The sequence below is a fragment of the Eucalyptus grandis genome, chromosome 8 (assembly GCF_016545825.1).
Source record: "Eucalyptus grandis isolate ANBG69807.140 chromosome 8, ASM1654582v1, whole genome shotgun sequence".
In the NCBI taxonomy this organism is placed as follows: Eukaryota; Viridiplantae; Streptophyta; class Magnoliopsida; order Myrtales; family Myrtaceae; genus Eucalyptus; species Eucalyptus grandis.
The window spans coordinates 72,430,229-72,443,523 of NC_052619.1; the positions used below are offsets into that span (position 1 = coordinate 72,430,229).

General features: G+C 41.6%; 1 pseudogene; it reads right to left on the bottom strand.

Moving 5' to 3' along the window:
* Nucleotides 1-2,671: 2,671 nt before the first annotated feature.
* On the bottom strand, nt 2,672-10,571 carry LOC104416028 (annotated as a pseudogene).
* Nucleotides 10,572-13,295: the final 2,724 nt, after the last annotated feature.

Below are 13,295 nucleotides of genomic sequence, written 5' to 3' on the forward strand. Positions count from 1 at the left end.
TTATGCAAATCTTTTACCACACTTATTTCTTTATTATAACTATTAGGAGGTGAGCACGGTGTGGTTGGTACAATTTGGATGTCAAACCAAACCAAACTGCATAAATACAATCGAAGAAAAGTGAAACCAAACTAAATTATTATAGTCCACAACCAATCAAACCAAATTATTTTTTGAGGATGAATTCAGTTTAATCATTCTTTCTTCCTTCATTTTTTTCCTCTTCACCTTGTGCAAATTCATGAAAAAAAAAAAAAAACAACCACAAGCCATAGTTACAACAATTCATGAATTCACATACCACGAAAATCAATAGGCTGTTCCATATATAGATGGCAAAAATAATTAACAAAATTATTAATTTATACAAAATGATTTTGCAGTTTGACTTGGTTTCAAAAAGTTAAAACCAAAAAAAAAATGCAAAAAACATTCTGGTTTCATTTGTGAACTGTTTTTTCTTTTTTCTTTTTTTCCAAAAGGTACTTTTAAATTGAATCGAACTACAAAGAAATTGTTCAATTCGTGTTGCTTTAACTTGAACCATTTTTTACTCACCCCTTGCTTTTTAGTTCACGCAACACGTCGGTTCATGTATAATACCTATTTATAGTCGCGGCATATATACTGTATTCCTACGATAGATAAAAACACTGCATTTCACATATTTGACTTTGACTCCATTTGTCATAAACGACGCTTGTGGGCAACTTCGCAGCAGGTACAGCATCCAATTAACAGTCACGTCCAATTTACGGTCAATAAAGTTGATGGACGGTGGAGGACATTATCAGTACAAGATCACATGGAGTTCCTTCTTTTTTCGTGCTTTTCACACGGCTGTGTCTACGTAGAAAATTCAGAGTCAATAAAGTTATGGATTTAAAAATAAATTGGAGGACATTTTCATTACAAGATCGCATGGAGCTTCTTCTTCTTCGCGCTTTTCACATGGCTCTGGTTATGTCGACAACACCTGTTGTGAATTTACTTTTGAACTTCCGGACAAATAAAACAAGATCCTCTTGCTTCCGAGTAGTGAACAGGAGGTGCTAGGACGACCAATCAAGGATTATCATTAGAAAATTTTTGTTATCAAGTGCTTTCTAGGTACTTATTAATCATTTCACACCAAATAAGAAGTGGCTTTCTTTTTATTTTTATTTTTTGATGATCGAGGAACGGTTGGAGATCACCATTTGGTGATCATACGGCCCGACAGTACTAGCTGCTATTTAGACATAAAACCTCGAGGGTTGGCCCTGTAATTCACCCCTGGAACCCTCACTTAAGTCATGGAATATAACGAGAGAATTTGAACTCTCGATCTCAACGATAAGGGAGAACATTTATACTATCCGCATTGCTCAAGAGTGGGTAAAAAGTGGCTTTATTTATCATGTATAAAATAAGAAAAACAATATTTTGAAAATGACAAAAATTTTATGTGTGGATGTTTTATTACATTCGTCAAAATCCTTATTAGAAAAAATTATACTTTAAATATTTGCATTTGACCCCATTTGCGATAAATAGAAAAACGCGCATGGGCAACTTCGCGGTCGCAACCTTCAATTTATAGTCATTAAAGTCGATGCCTTTAAAAATGATAAGGCGGGGGCCAGTTGGAAAAATGGACACAATAACACATGCAGTTGTACCCCCTTCTTTGTTAGGTAGAAATGTACCTTTCCTTTTCTTTTTATCTTTTTGCTCAAAACAGTCGTACGTTTTCTTTTCTTTTCTTCAACAATTGTACCTTCTCGTGCTCGTCACATGGATCTGGAAATGTAGACGGTATCTGCTCTAAATTCACTTTTGTACTTTTTTTTTTGGACAAGAAATTCACTTTTGTACTTTAGGATTACAAATAATACGATTCTCAAACATTTAATCTTTATTATTGTTCTCTAGCAATATCTACAGTTGAACATAATCAAAATCCCATGATTGGCCCGTGTTCCTAAGCCATATTGATGATTACTCGCGGTTTACATAAATTTATCTTATGCAACATAGGTCTGAATAACTTTCACTTAACATTTGTTTTGCAAATATGATATTAAAAAAAAAAAAAAACTCGGTCCTCGAAGACAATCTTAGTTCTCGAAGACAATCAAAGTCCTTCGCACTGATAGCAGATATACATATAACCCGGCCCATGCCAAGGATCAGAATTTAAGCTCACCTTGAGTGTGTCATGCCTTACAGGCCTTGTTATAAAAGTTCAAACAATTCAGCCCAAAGCTTTAGCCCATGGAAAGTAGAAAACAAGCCCGCGTTTACTGAGAAAAGCCCAAACCTTTACAAGCTCAGCCCGCTTCAAGACTCAACAAGCCCGGCCTTGATAACTTCTTTCTTTCTTTCGCTTTCGATCCTCCGCTTCCGCCGACAACGTCGCCTGGCCTCCTTCGGCACACGCGCTCGTCATGCTCAACCAGCGGCTCCCCCCGATTCACTCCTCTGCTCAGCACGCACAGTTACGTATGTGTGCTGACGGGGGCGCGATTTGGGTGTACGACGAAATGCCTGACTCGAAACAGGGAGAAAACAGCCATAGATGGAGCTCCATTGAGCTCAAATTTGTCATTCCAAGCTCTACCTTACTGGATTATGGCAAACCGAAGCCAAGTTTTCTGGGTTATCGGATTTTCTATTTTCGATTTTTGATTCAGTCGTCGCACTGATTTCTCATATCTTTTGTATTTCCAGCAGTTTTATCCTCACTTCTAAAGCTCCTCTTCATTAACGGCGACATGGCCATAGAGCAGCACCTCGGAAACTCCCTCTCGGATAAATCCACATCTTCCTCTTTAACGCGCGAAAGACCTCTCTTGGATTCCATGATCAATTCACTTTTTCCAATATTCTCAAGATATGGACAACCGCAGTTTCCGTTGTAGGTTCCTGATTTCACTGTTGCTCCCTGGACACTCTGTTCGCCCCTACCGGCAGTCGCCGCAACCGAAGACCTCGTAAAGTGATCATTTCTACTTGTTTCGTTGATTCCCGTCCTAGAAGCCGTACCTGTGTTTGCCTTATTCATATCCGATTAGTAATCATCCCAGGTCATAATCCTTTGCTAGATCGAACTAAATTTGCTCTGTTTTAAATGATTGCGAATGAAAACATAGCCAAGAAGTTTGGTCATGGTTTAAGTGAAAAATCATCCGCGATAAAGGTTCTATTAATGATTTAAATATGTTGATGATTTTGTGATAGTCTAGATGTGAATCGTAGCTTCATTACTGCATATGGATTCGGATCAACACCTCGTTCCTTAGCGTAGTAACTGCGGACCATGACCTCAACACCCTCAGAAACCCTTCGAAAGAGAGATCCTTTGGTATATCCAGTGGCAGCGGCTCACCTTCACACCCCAACCCCACACTCTCGAACGGGAAATGAAGCTTCTCGTAACCATCGGATACGTGCTTTATGTTGGCGTCCCAAAAGAGCAGCGTAGTTTCATGGAAGCGTTTCATGCCCGGATCAAATGTAGAGCTCACTTCAATGCCATTGTAGCACCATACTGCCACCAAACCTCCCGGCTTCCGAAGCAAACGGGTCAAGAGGGAGTAGAAATTGGGTAGGTCGAACCAGTGCACCGCTTGAGCCACCGTAATTAAATCCACTGATATTTCACCTCAAATTAAGGTCATGATTTCGTCGTTGGAGATGGGTATTGGGGTGTGGACGTAATGGACCCTCGGATGCTGCATCGCACATTTTAGCTGGGCTGCGCTCGCATCAGTGGCGATCACCCGGTCGTAGTGCTGGGCTACCTATTTTACAAGCAAGTGCAGGGCATATGAACGGAGTTGTAAGTGACAAAAACAATCTGGAAGTAATGAAATTCGATTGAATAAATCAAAGAGGAAAGAGAAGCCCTTTTTTTTTTTTGGGTCATCAAACATCAGCGCTTTGATTACTCATTCAGTCTTGGGATTAAAACACCCATTACATCAGTGCATAAAAGATCAAATAAAGCAGGGGGGATTTGATATCCAGTTAGGGGGTAAGGAGTTGTTCCGGCAAGCCTTGGCTATCCAATCCGCGGGCCGATTCGAGCTACGATGGCAGTGGGCCAGGGAAAGGCCCGGAAGTTGGGCGAGTTTGGCTTGGGCCCGGCTCACAATCGGTTACGGTTCCCAGTTGAGTTCAGTCGAAGACTTCAACGCGTGCACCAGAGTTAAACAGTCAGAATGTACTTGAGGAGAGAGAAAGTGTCGGCTTGCGATGAACTTTAGGGCTTCGTCCATTGCAATCGCCTCCGCTTGAGGAGCCGAGGCCGCAGGAACCTGCTTCGCGAAGCCATCCACCACGATGCCGCGGTGTTCTCGACAGACATAGGCGATGGCTGCTCTGTGTCGAGGAGGGTTGCTTCCATATCTTTCATCCGTGGATATTGTTTCGTTTGCCAGATCGGTTTCAAAGGAGGCGTCTTCTCTGTTGCGAGGGGGATTTGTTCCATCGGTGGGAGAGATGTCGATTGCCAGATCTGGATCAAAGGAGGCGTCTACGTTGATTCAGATCTTGCCTGGAGGAGGTGGATGCCAGATTTCAGATAAGTGTTTTGTTTCCTTCTCTCTTTTGGGTGGTCTGTTCATGGCCCTATAACTCGCTGAGATCGCCTCTGCTCTGGCGATTGTGGAGTGCGGCCTCAGGTTTTGATAGCTGAAAATGAATTGATTTCTCTCCTTCCAAACGCTCCAAAGCAACACCGCAATGTTGTTAAATTTGCCCGAAGTAATTGGGTTCTGTTTGATTCTGCAGATCCATTCTTCGAACCGGGTGAGGCCAAACCTAGAGATTCGAAGATTCAGAGGAGATGAATTCCATACCTTGGCAGTCCATGGACATAGAAGAAGTGTATGCTTGGGCGTTTCTGCTTCCTCCTTGCAGAGGGGGCATAGAGGAGAAGGTACAATCTTTCTGTGGTGCAAATTCTCCATTGTTGCGAGTGCGTTGTTGCATGCATTCCAGAGGAAAAATTTGATTTTGGGTGGGATTGTGGACTGCCAAATGTATTTCCAGAGTTTTGGGCTAGCTTTATAAGACGAATGTGCTTGTGTTTCCTGTGGTTTAAGCATGACATCCCTGAATATAAAATAACCACTCTTCACTTCGTAATCTCCCGATTTAGTGTGTATCCAGACCAGTTTATCTTCTTCGTCAGGTAAGCTGATGGGTGTAGCTAATATTTCCTGGACCCTTGATTCATCAAACATAGAATGTAGTAGAGTTTCATTCCATGCGCTTGTGTCTAGATTTATGAGGTCCGAAACTCGTGCTGGTTCATGATTTGTTGCTGGGCCTCCTATAGGGCCGCTTTTTAGCCATCTATCTGTTCTGATTGCTGTGTTTTTCCCATTGCCTATCCTTTGCATTACCTGAGGAGCAACCATATCCTTGGCCTTGATGATACTTTGCCAACTCCACGAGGGTTGGGAGCCTCTTCGAGCGTTCCAGATGTCACCCTGTGAGTAATACAATCCTTTCATTACTTTGGTCAGCAGAGAGTTTGGTTTTTTAAGGATACGCCACATCTGCTTTGCTAGCATTGCTGTGTTGAATGTTTGTAAGTCTTTGAAGCCCAATCCCCCCCTCACTTTTCCTGGTTCTTAACGAGTCCCACTTCTTCCAGTGAATTCCATCTTTTTTGTCATTGCTTTTCCACCAAAATGATGCCACCCTTCTCTCAATTGCTTTACAAATTGATGTAGGTATTTTGAAAATTGACATGGCGTATTGAGGGATAGCTTGTATTACCGCTTTCAGGAATATTTCTTTTCCTGCTTTTGATAGCAATTTTTCCTTCCAACTGTCGAGTTTGGAGTTGACCCGAGCTAAGATCCACATGAAGATGTCTTTCTTGGATTGCCCCCAATCTGAAGGTATACCTAAATGCTTCCCTGTCTTGGTAATTTCTGGTGCTCGAAGAGTTGACGCCATGTTTCGCTTTAGAGCTGTAGGACAACCTTTACTGAAGTAGATTCCTGACTTATTGAGATTGATTGCCTAACCAGATGTAAAGCAGTATTGATTTAAGATATTTGCCAAGTGCTGACATTCTGCTATTGTACCATTTAGGAAGAAAATGGAGTCGTCAGCAAAGAGGAGGTGGGACAGAGTAGGGCAGTGGATAGTCATTTTGATTCCTGTGAGCAAACCATCTTGAACTGCTTTCTTCATCAGGGTAGACAACACGTTGGCCACAATGATAAAGAGGTAAGGTGAGAGTGGATCCCCTTAGCGCAAGCCTCGGGTTGGTTTAAAGGAAGGTAAGGGTTCACCATTGTAGTTTATGCTGTAAGTAACTGTGGTCACGCATTGCATGATAATATGTACCCATTGATCACAGAAGCCTAGCCTTGCTAAACAGGCTTTAAGAAAGTCCCACTCTATACGATCGTATGCCTTTTGCATGTCAAGTTTTAAAACTGCTTGGAACTTCTTTTTCCTGCTTCCGTTTCGCAATCTGTGTAGCACCTCCTGTACTATCAGTATGTTGTCTTGAATCTGCCTACCTCCCACAAAAACACTATGTTCCTCTGCAATGATATGTGGTAGAATTGGTTTGAGTCTGTTTGTGAGTACTTTGGAAATTATTTTATATAGAAAATTGCAGAGGCTGATAGGGCGGTATTGCTCCAGTTTTTCAGGGTGTAGGATCTTGGGTATCAGTGTGATAAGTGTTCTGTTTATTGCAGGGTCTAGATGACCAGTGGTGAAAAGGAGCTGTACTGTTTGGAAGATATCTTTGGAGATTACTAGCCAGTGCTCCTTATAGAATATGCCATGAAATCCATCAGGACCGGGTGCCTTGAAGGCCCCTAGCTGCTGCATAGCTTGAGTATCCTCCTCCTCTGTGACTGGAGCCATCAAGGTTTGATTGATTTGGTCATCCACTAAGGTAGGTATAAGTTCTAGTATGGGTTGGTAGTTGCGGAGACCCACTGTGGAATATAAGTTTTTATAAAATTGATATGTCATCCTCTGTAGTTGGTTTTCCCCTCTAACCCAACCTCCGTTCTCATTTTTCAGCATTGTTATCTGGTTGCGACATCTCCTCTGAATTGTCGTCGCATGAAAGAACCGGGTATTTTTATCACCCCACTTTATCCAGCTTATCCGTGACCGCATTCCCCAGTACATCTCCTCCCGTCACCATAGTTGGTCAATTTCTTTAGTGATCTTTTTTTCTTGGGCTGATTCTCCGTTGCTTTGTGTGCAGTTCATTAGGTTTTGGAGTTCTCCTTGCAGCCAGGTAATCCTCTTCCTGGCGTGGCCAAATTTGCTTCTGCTCCAATGAATCAGTTTCTGCTGTACTTGCTGCAGTTTCTCCACCGGGGTGCGATCGGGGCCATTCTAGGTATCAGTGACTATGTCTTTGCTTTCAACTTCATCATTCCAGTATGCTTCATATTTAAATTGCTTTCGTTTTCTTCTCTTCGGTTGAGCCAAGGACAGCAGAAGAGGAGTGTGATCCGAGCCTATCGCAGGGAGTGCAAAACATTCAGCCTCGGGGTAAGTAATTCTCCACTGAAGCGAGCAAAGAACTCTATCAAGTCTCTTTTTCACCAGATTGTCTCCCTCACGTTTGTTTGACCAGGTGAAGGAGCATCCCTTGCATTCGAGGTCCATCAAGGAACATTGACTTACAAAATCTCTAAAAGTTGTTAGCCTGTAAGTTTCAGCTCTATGCTTTCCCACTTTCTCCCAATGATTGAGTATTTCGTTGAAATCGCCCAAGCAAAGCCATGGTAGTCAATAGTTCACACTTGCTGAATGAATTTGTTCCCATAACTGTATTCTTTCTCTGAATACATATGGAGCATGGAGAAAAATAATATTCATTCTCTGATTACTGTTTGTCATGTGACATTGGGTGAATATTGCTGAGGCTGAGGAGGAGTTGATGGACACTTGCAGTTGATCATCCCAGAATAAAGCTAAGCCCCCTGTTGTACCTTCTGGATTAACTAGGTAACTATTCTTAAACTTAAGTCTCCTTTTGATTTTGAGCACTTTCTGTTCAGAGTTTTTTGTTTCCATAATGAAAACAAGATTGGGCCGTTCTTGAGTCACAGTGACTCACAAGGCCTGGATTGTTAGGGGATTGCCCAACCTCTGACAATTCCAGCTTAGTAGTTTCATGGGTAATTTGGTGGCTTATTAGGGCTAGCCACCAGAGCCCATTGATCTGATTCTCTTACCACCCTTATAGGTGTTTCCACTAGCTGATTACTGTCCTCTGAGTTTTGATGTGCTGTTTGTGCTCCATATGGACAGAATCTTTTTACTTTCTTTGAACCTGTCGACTTCACATATTTTCCTTTCAACCTTGCAGGAGAGATTGTCTCCAACCCTGCATTAGCTTCCTTCATATGTTCCTCGTGGAGTATCAATATTGACTCTTCATCGATACAACTATTGCCTCTTTTCTGGGGGCTTTTCTCTTCAATCAGAATTATATCTTGAGATGTGGAATGTTGGTAAATCTCCTTCCCCTTTTGCTGAGTGCTACAGACTTGTGTCTGCCGGGTTTCAGGAGGACTGTTCTGCTCTGTTTCAATTACAGGTGATAGTGGGGTTTCGGGTATTGCATCCACCTCTTCAGGAAGGAGTTCCTGCTTGCCATAGAATATTTTGCCGTAGGGGCTTAATTCCTTCACCTCGGCGCGCAGCCAATCACCGCATCGAGCTGGTAAGTTCTATTCCAACCCTGATTCTCTATACGGTATTTCGATGCACTCCGTGGCGTAATGGCCAATTCTTCCACAGGAGTAGTAGTAATAGGGCAATCGTTCGTATTTAAATTCAACCCAAATCTTCCTGTTCTCTAGATTCACAAGCACACCAGTCTTCAGAGGGTTTGCTAAGGTTAATCTAACTCTAGCTTTACCCATTTTGTAGGTACTATTTCCCTTTGCTTCAAGTTTCACTTCGACAACTGCACCAAGTTTGGAGGCTAGTTCCTCAATGACATCATAGGTAACTCTCCCATACGGTAATCCGATAAACTTAACCCAGAAATCACAATAGCTGTAGTCATAACAGAACTCAGGTGTATCAGGTTCGCACTGCCTAAGTATGAGGAGATGACTAGAGAAGGACCAAGGTCCTGTGTGGAGTACCCGTTGTGCTTCAGTTTCCGATTGGAAGGAGAGTGAGAAAAAACCCGGTTCCAGCGTCGCACAGGTAAAGTTCTCAGTCTTCCAAGCTTTCCGCATGAGTGTTAGAAAGGCAGTGTAGTTTAATGCGGGGTTGGTGTAGAATCGGCCAAATAGGGTTTTGCGACACTCTAGTAATTTATCAGGAGAAATATCACCTGGTATATCGACAACGTCAACTGCATTCCATAGCTTGCCCATGCTTTTACAGAGAGCCGCAAGTCGCCTGTCTTCTTTGGTTTGATCTGCCATGGTTTTTGTAGGGGTTTTGGTGGAATCGTGGGTGTATGGGTTGAAGGGAGCTCTGTTAAGTGAAGCTGGAGAAGAACCTGGAATCACTGGATCGTGAGTTTATGAGTTGGAAGAAGGTCAGATGAGTGAAAATGGGGGGTGCCTTGATGCAGAGGAAAGGGGCTCAAGTTAGGGTTTGCGATTGTTCGAATAGGGGTTTTCAAACCTCGACGCCAGAAGAAACCCTAAGGTTGAGAGGCGGAGCTTTGCTGCACGAAGAGGATGGGGATGGAACGGGAAGATACCCAGCTGGTAGAGGGGGACTACACAAGCGGTAGAGGGGAAACTCCATGGTAGAGGAGGAGATGAGAATCTCTCTAGTTTTAAAGAGAAGCCCATTTTAAAAAGATAAAAAAAAAAAAGGGAGAAGAAGCCCGGAAGACACGGAGACGGGTTGAACTTCAGTTTTAAAGTTCACATTCAAAACAACACAAAGGATTTGAGATCAAATACGTGGAACTGGAGGATGACCACCTTCAGTTGGTGATGAGGAAGCAGTATGCAGCCTATCCAAGCCCCAAGCAAAATCAAATCGAATAAATCAACTTCTTATCAATGAGCAAAGTTAAAAGTAGTATATGAGGATTCAGGTAAAATTCACCCAGGATGAGCTAATCTTCACTCATTCTCTACACCCTATGTCTAGTCGATTACTTCCAAAAGCAAAAACAAAGGAAAAATATTCATACATGGTGAATGCTCGAATGAATGATTCTCCTCAAAATTCCTCTTCAACGAGACATGCATTTGATATGTATTTAATCATATATAGTGTCGAATTTCACATGATTTGCGATCATATCTGGTCTAGCCCATTTTTCTTTTTGCAAAATCCAGAAAATCTGCTCACACCGTCACGGTTCCCAATCAATGTTGTGTTCCATCGTATCAAGAAAAACAGTAAACTTGCTACTAATCTTGCACGCAGAAAAGAGAGAGAGAGAGAGGACTCACGCTGAGGGCGGCTTGGCCATTGCCGGCGCCGACGTCCCGAGCAAGGGAGTGACGAGGAGTGCGAGAAGCGAGCATGGAGTACTAGTGTGCCGTGTATGTCGGACGAGCGTCCACGTACATCTACGCTTGCTTGTTGAACAGACCCCGCATCTCCTCTCTCCCCTCCTGATCTGCATCTGCTCGCATTGCCCTTGCCTTGGGTCTTGGTTTCTGCTCTGTTCATTGCACTCCCTAATATTCAACTCTAGACTTGCCCGATATTTGAAAAAAACAAGTTGGGAAATATTAACAAATGATGCAATTTTCTAATCATCATTTCCTCTATATTTTAATTGCACTTTTTAATCGCACTTTTTAATCAAAGGAATATAGTGTATATCCATTTATTACGCTTTTAGTTTATTGGGGAATATTACCAAAAAAATCCTAAACATATTATATGAACACCAATGCAGTCTTAAACTATAAATCTTCTGACAATTTACCAATATAATCATTCCGATCAATTTTGACCAAAAATTGACGAAAGATACCATCTTGTACTAACGTGAATAATTTTACAATTTTTTTTTTAAATTTTTCATACTTTTTTCCATTGTGGTAGGTGAGGACATGGCTTGAAGCCTTCACCAGACCTTAGAAGTTGCCTTCCCTGCCATTGGCAAGGGCTGCGACCCTTGCCAATAGCTGATCATACCAAGTAGAACAATGTCTAGTTTACTAGTTTTCAGCTAAAATTAGCCAAAAAGTTTATATTGACAAATTGTTGAAATATTTATAATTAAATTAGTCAAATCAAAAGGTTCAAAAGTAGATTGACATTTATATAATATATTTATGATTTATATTTGTATTTCCAAAAAAAAAAAAAAAACTAAATTGAAACTTCAATCTCAAACTTTTATGAAAGAATTCCCTAAACACTCGTGCCTACATTTCTGCTGTTAATATAGCAAATCCACCGGCTAACTATTGATAACTTCCCAATTTGAGTTCAATATAATCAGCGAGCATTCTATATAGAGCACTCATCTTTCCATTATAATGGCAATTGCACTCATCTTTCCATTATAATAGCAATTTATGTTTGTATTCTCAAAACGATCATATCTTTACACATGATTTTTCTTCCATATCGCAGGTTTGTCCATCAAGCCAAGGACTGTACATTTGACAATAAATGAACACAATAAAAGACATAAAGTTAACGTAAAGATCTTTGATATATATTGGCCGCAAATTGAATACTGCCGCCTATAAGATGACAACAAATCATTATGTGGATCTCATCTTAGTTTATTATGAAAGTTATTGATATAGGAAATGAAAACTCTAGACGGATTAAGCGATAGCTTACACGTCGACCCAGCAACTCATTTGATCTCATTGTTTTTCTTCGGCTTTTGGATGTACAGGACGAACGCGACAGGATCAAACGCCACAAAAGACAGAATTACACGGTAGGAGGTGCGACTCTGGGCTAGACAAATGCAAACAGACGAAGTGCAAGACTTGTTGGGACATCTTCCTCGTTCGAGATCAATCTTGACAATAATTCCGAGATTTGTTTGGATTGGACTTGAGGAGTCCTAGCTAGCCAAAGTGCATCTGGTTTAATCTAGTGCATCGTTATCAATTTTAATAGTCAATTTAATATAGAGGTTACTCTTAACTTTGCACGATTTTGACAACAAACTAATGCAGATTTTGGTGTGCGTGTAAGATATTTGGTCAGATTCATTTTGCATGGTCTTTGCTCTCAGTGTTATTCTATTCTTGTTCAGTTGAGTAAATCCATTTCCATATGATAATGTGTGTACGCGCGAAATGTGTTGACGTTAATTTCAAGGAATGTCATTCCACAATGTTTTAGTTTCGTCACTAAAATTTTTATGGGGCCGTTTTGTTGGCTAATCTAGCAAACTCCATGGCAATCTAGTGCAAAACTTATTTTGAAGAGACAATCAGAAGGATTTTTTTTTTCCAAGGTCTGAAAACGTAAATGCCATTCCCTTAGAAGTATTTAGTGAATACTAGTTTAAAACTTCAGAGCAAATCAAGTTCCAAGGGGCTTGAGGTGGAAAAATAGTCCAATTACTAGGACTTTTCTTTCATTAGGCTTTGGCGACCTAATCGGCTATTTTGTTGGACTCCTGCTGCAATAGGCTAACTTAAGGCCTGAAAAACTCAACATCATATAATATTCTCTCCCAATTAGTGCATCCTTTGTACTTCCTAGTTCAGTTGATTTGTGCTTGATAAAGGCTCTTATTAGATCTGCATTGTCTGACTCAAGACTTAAACGAAGCTTCAGTTCATGCGGAAAGGGAGAGGAAGATTAGGATTTCCACCATAACTATGCACTCCACCAGCGCGGCCAAGCTAGCATGTGCTAATCTCGCCAATCCGTCTACCAATCAACCCATGGAGTCTCGACAAATGCAGGCGATGGCTCCTTCCAACGATTCGGCAACAAAGGAACCGTCATGTTGATCTTCAGAGTGCGTGGATCGGAGATACTTGAGAATGTGGGAATTAAAGCACAAAGAAAATATCAGACGTTTCATGACATTTCTATGGGAAAAAGAAGGGCCCAATGAATTCCAAACCCACAAGAGAGAATTATCTGATTCAGGTTTTGCCTCTGCGATGCTTGTTGTTCGCTGCTATGTGCGCACACGACATCACTGGACGCGTTGGCGATAGTTCGAGCCCATCGAAAAATTCACGTGGCCTTGTATGCACTGCTCGTGAATCAAAAACCCTCATAAGATTTAATCATAACCTTGGACGTGTGTCATGCACGTGAACGTGGCACAATATGCCGGCCATCTTGGGATTTGATTGATTGCCGTCGCAATTGGGGTCCTGTTC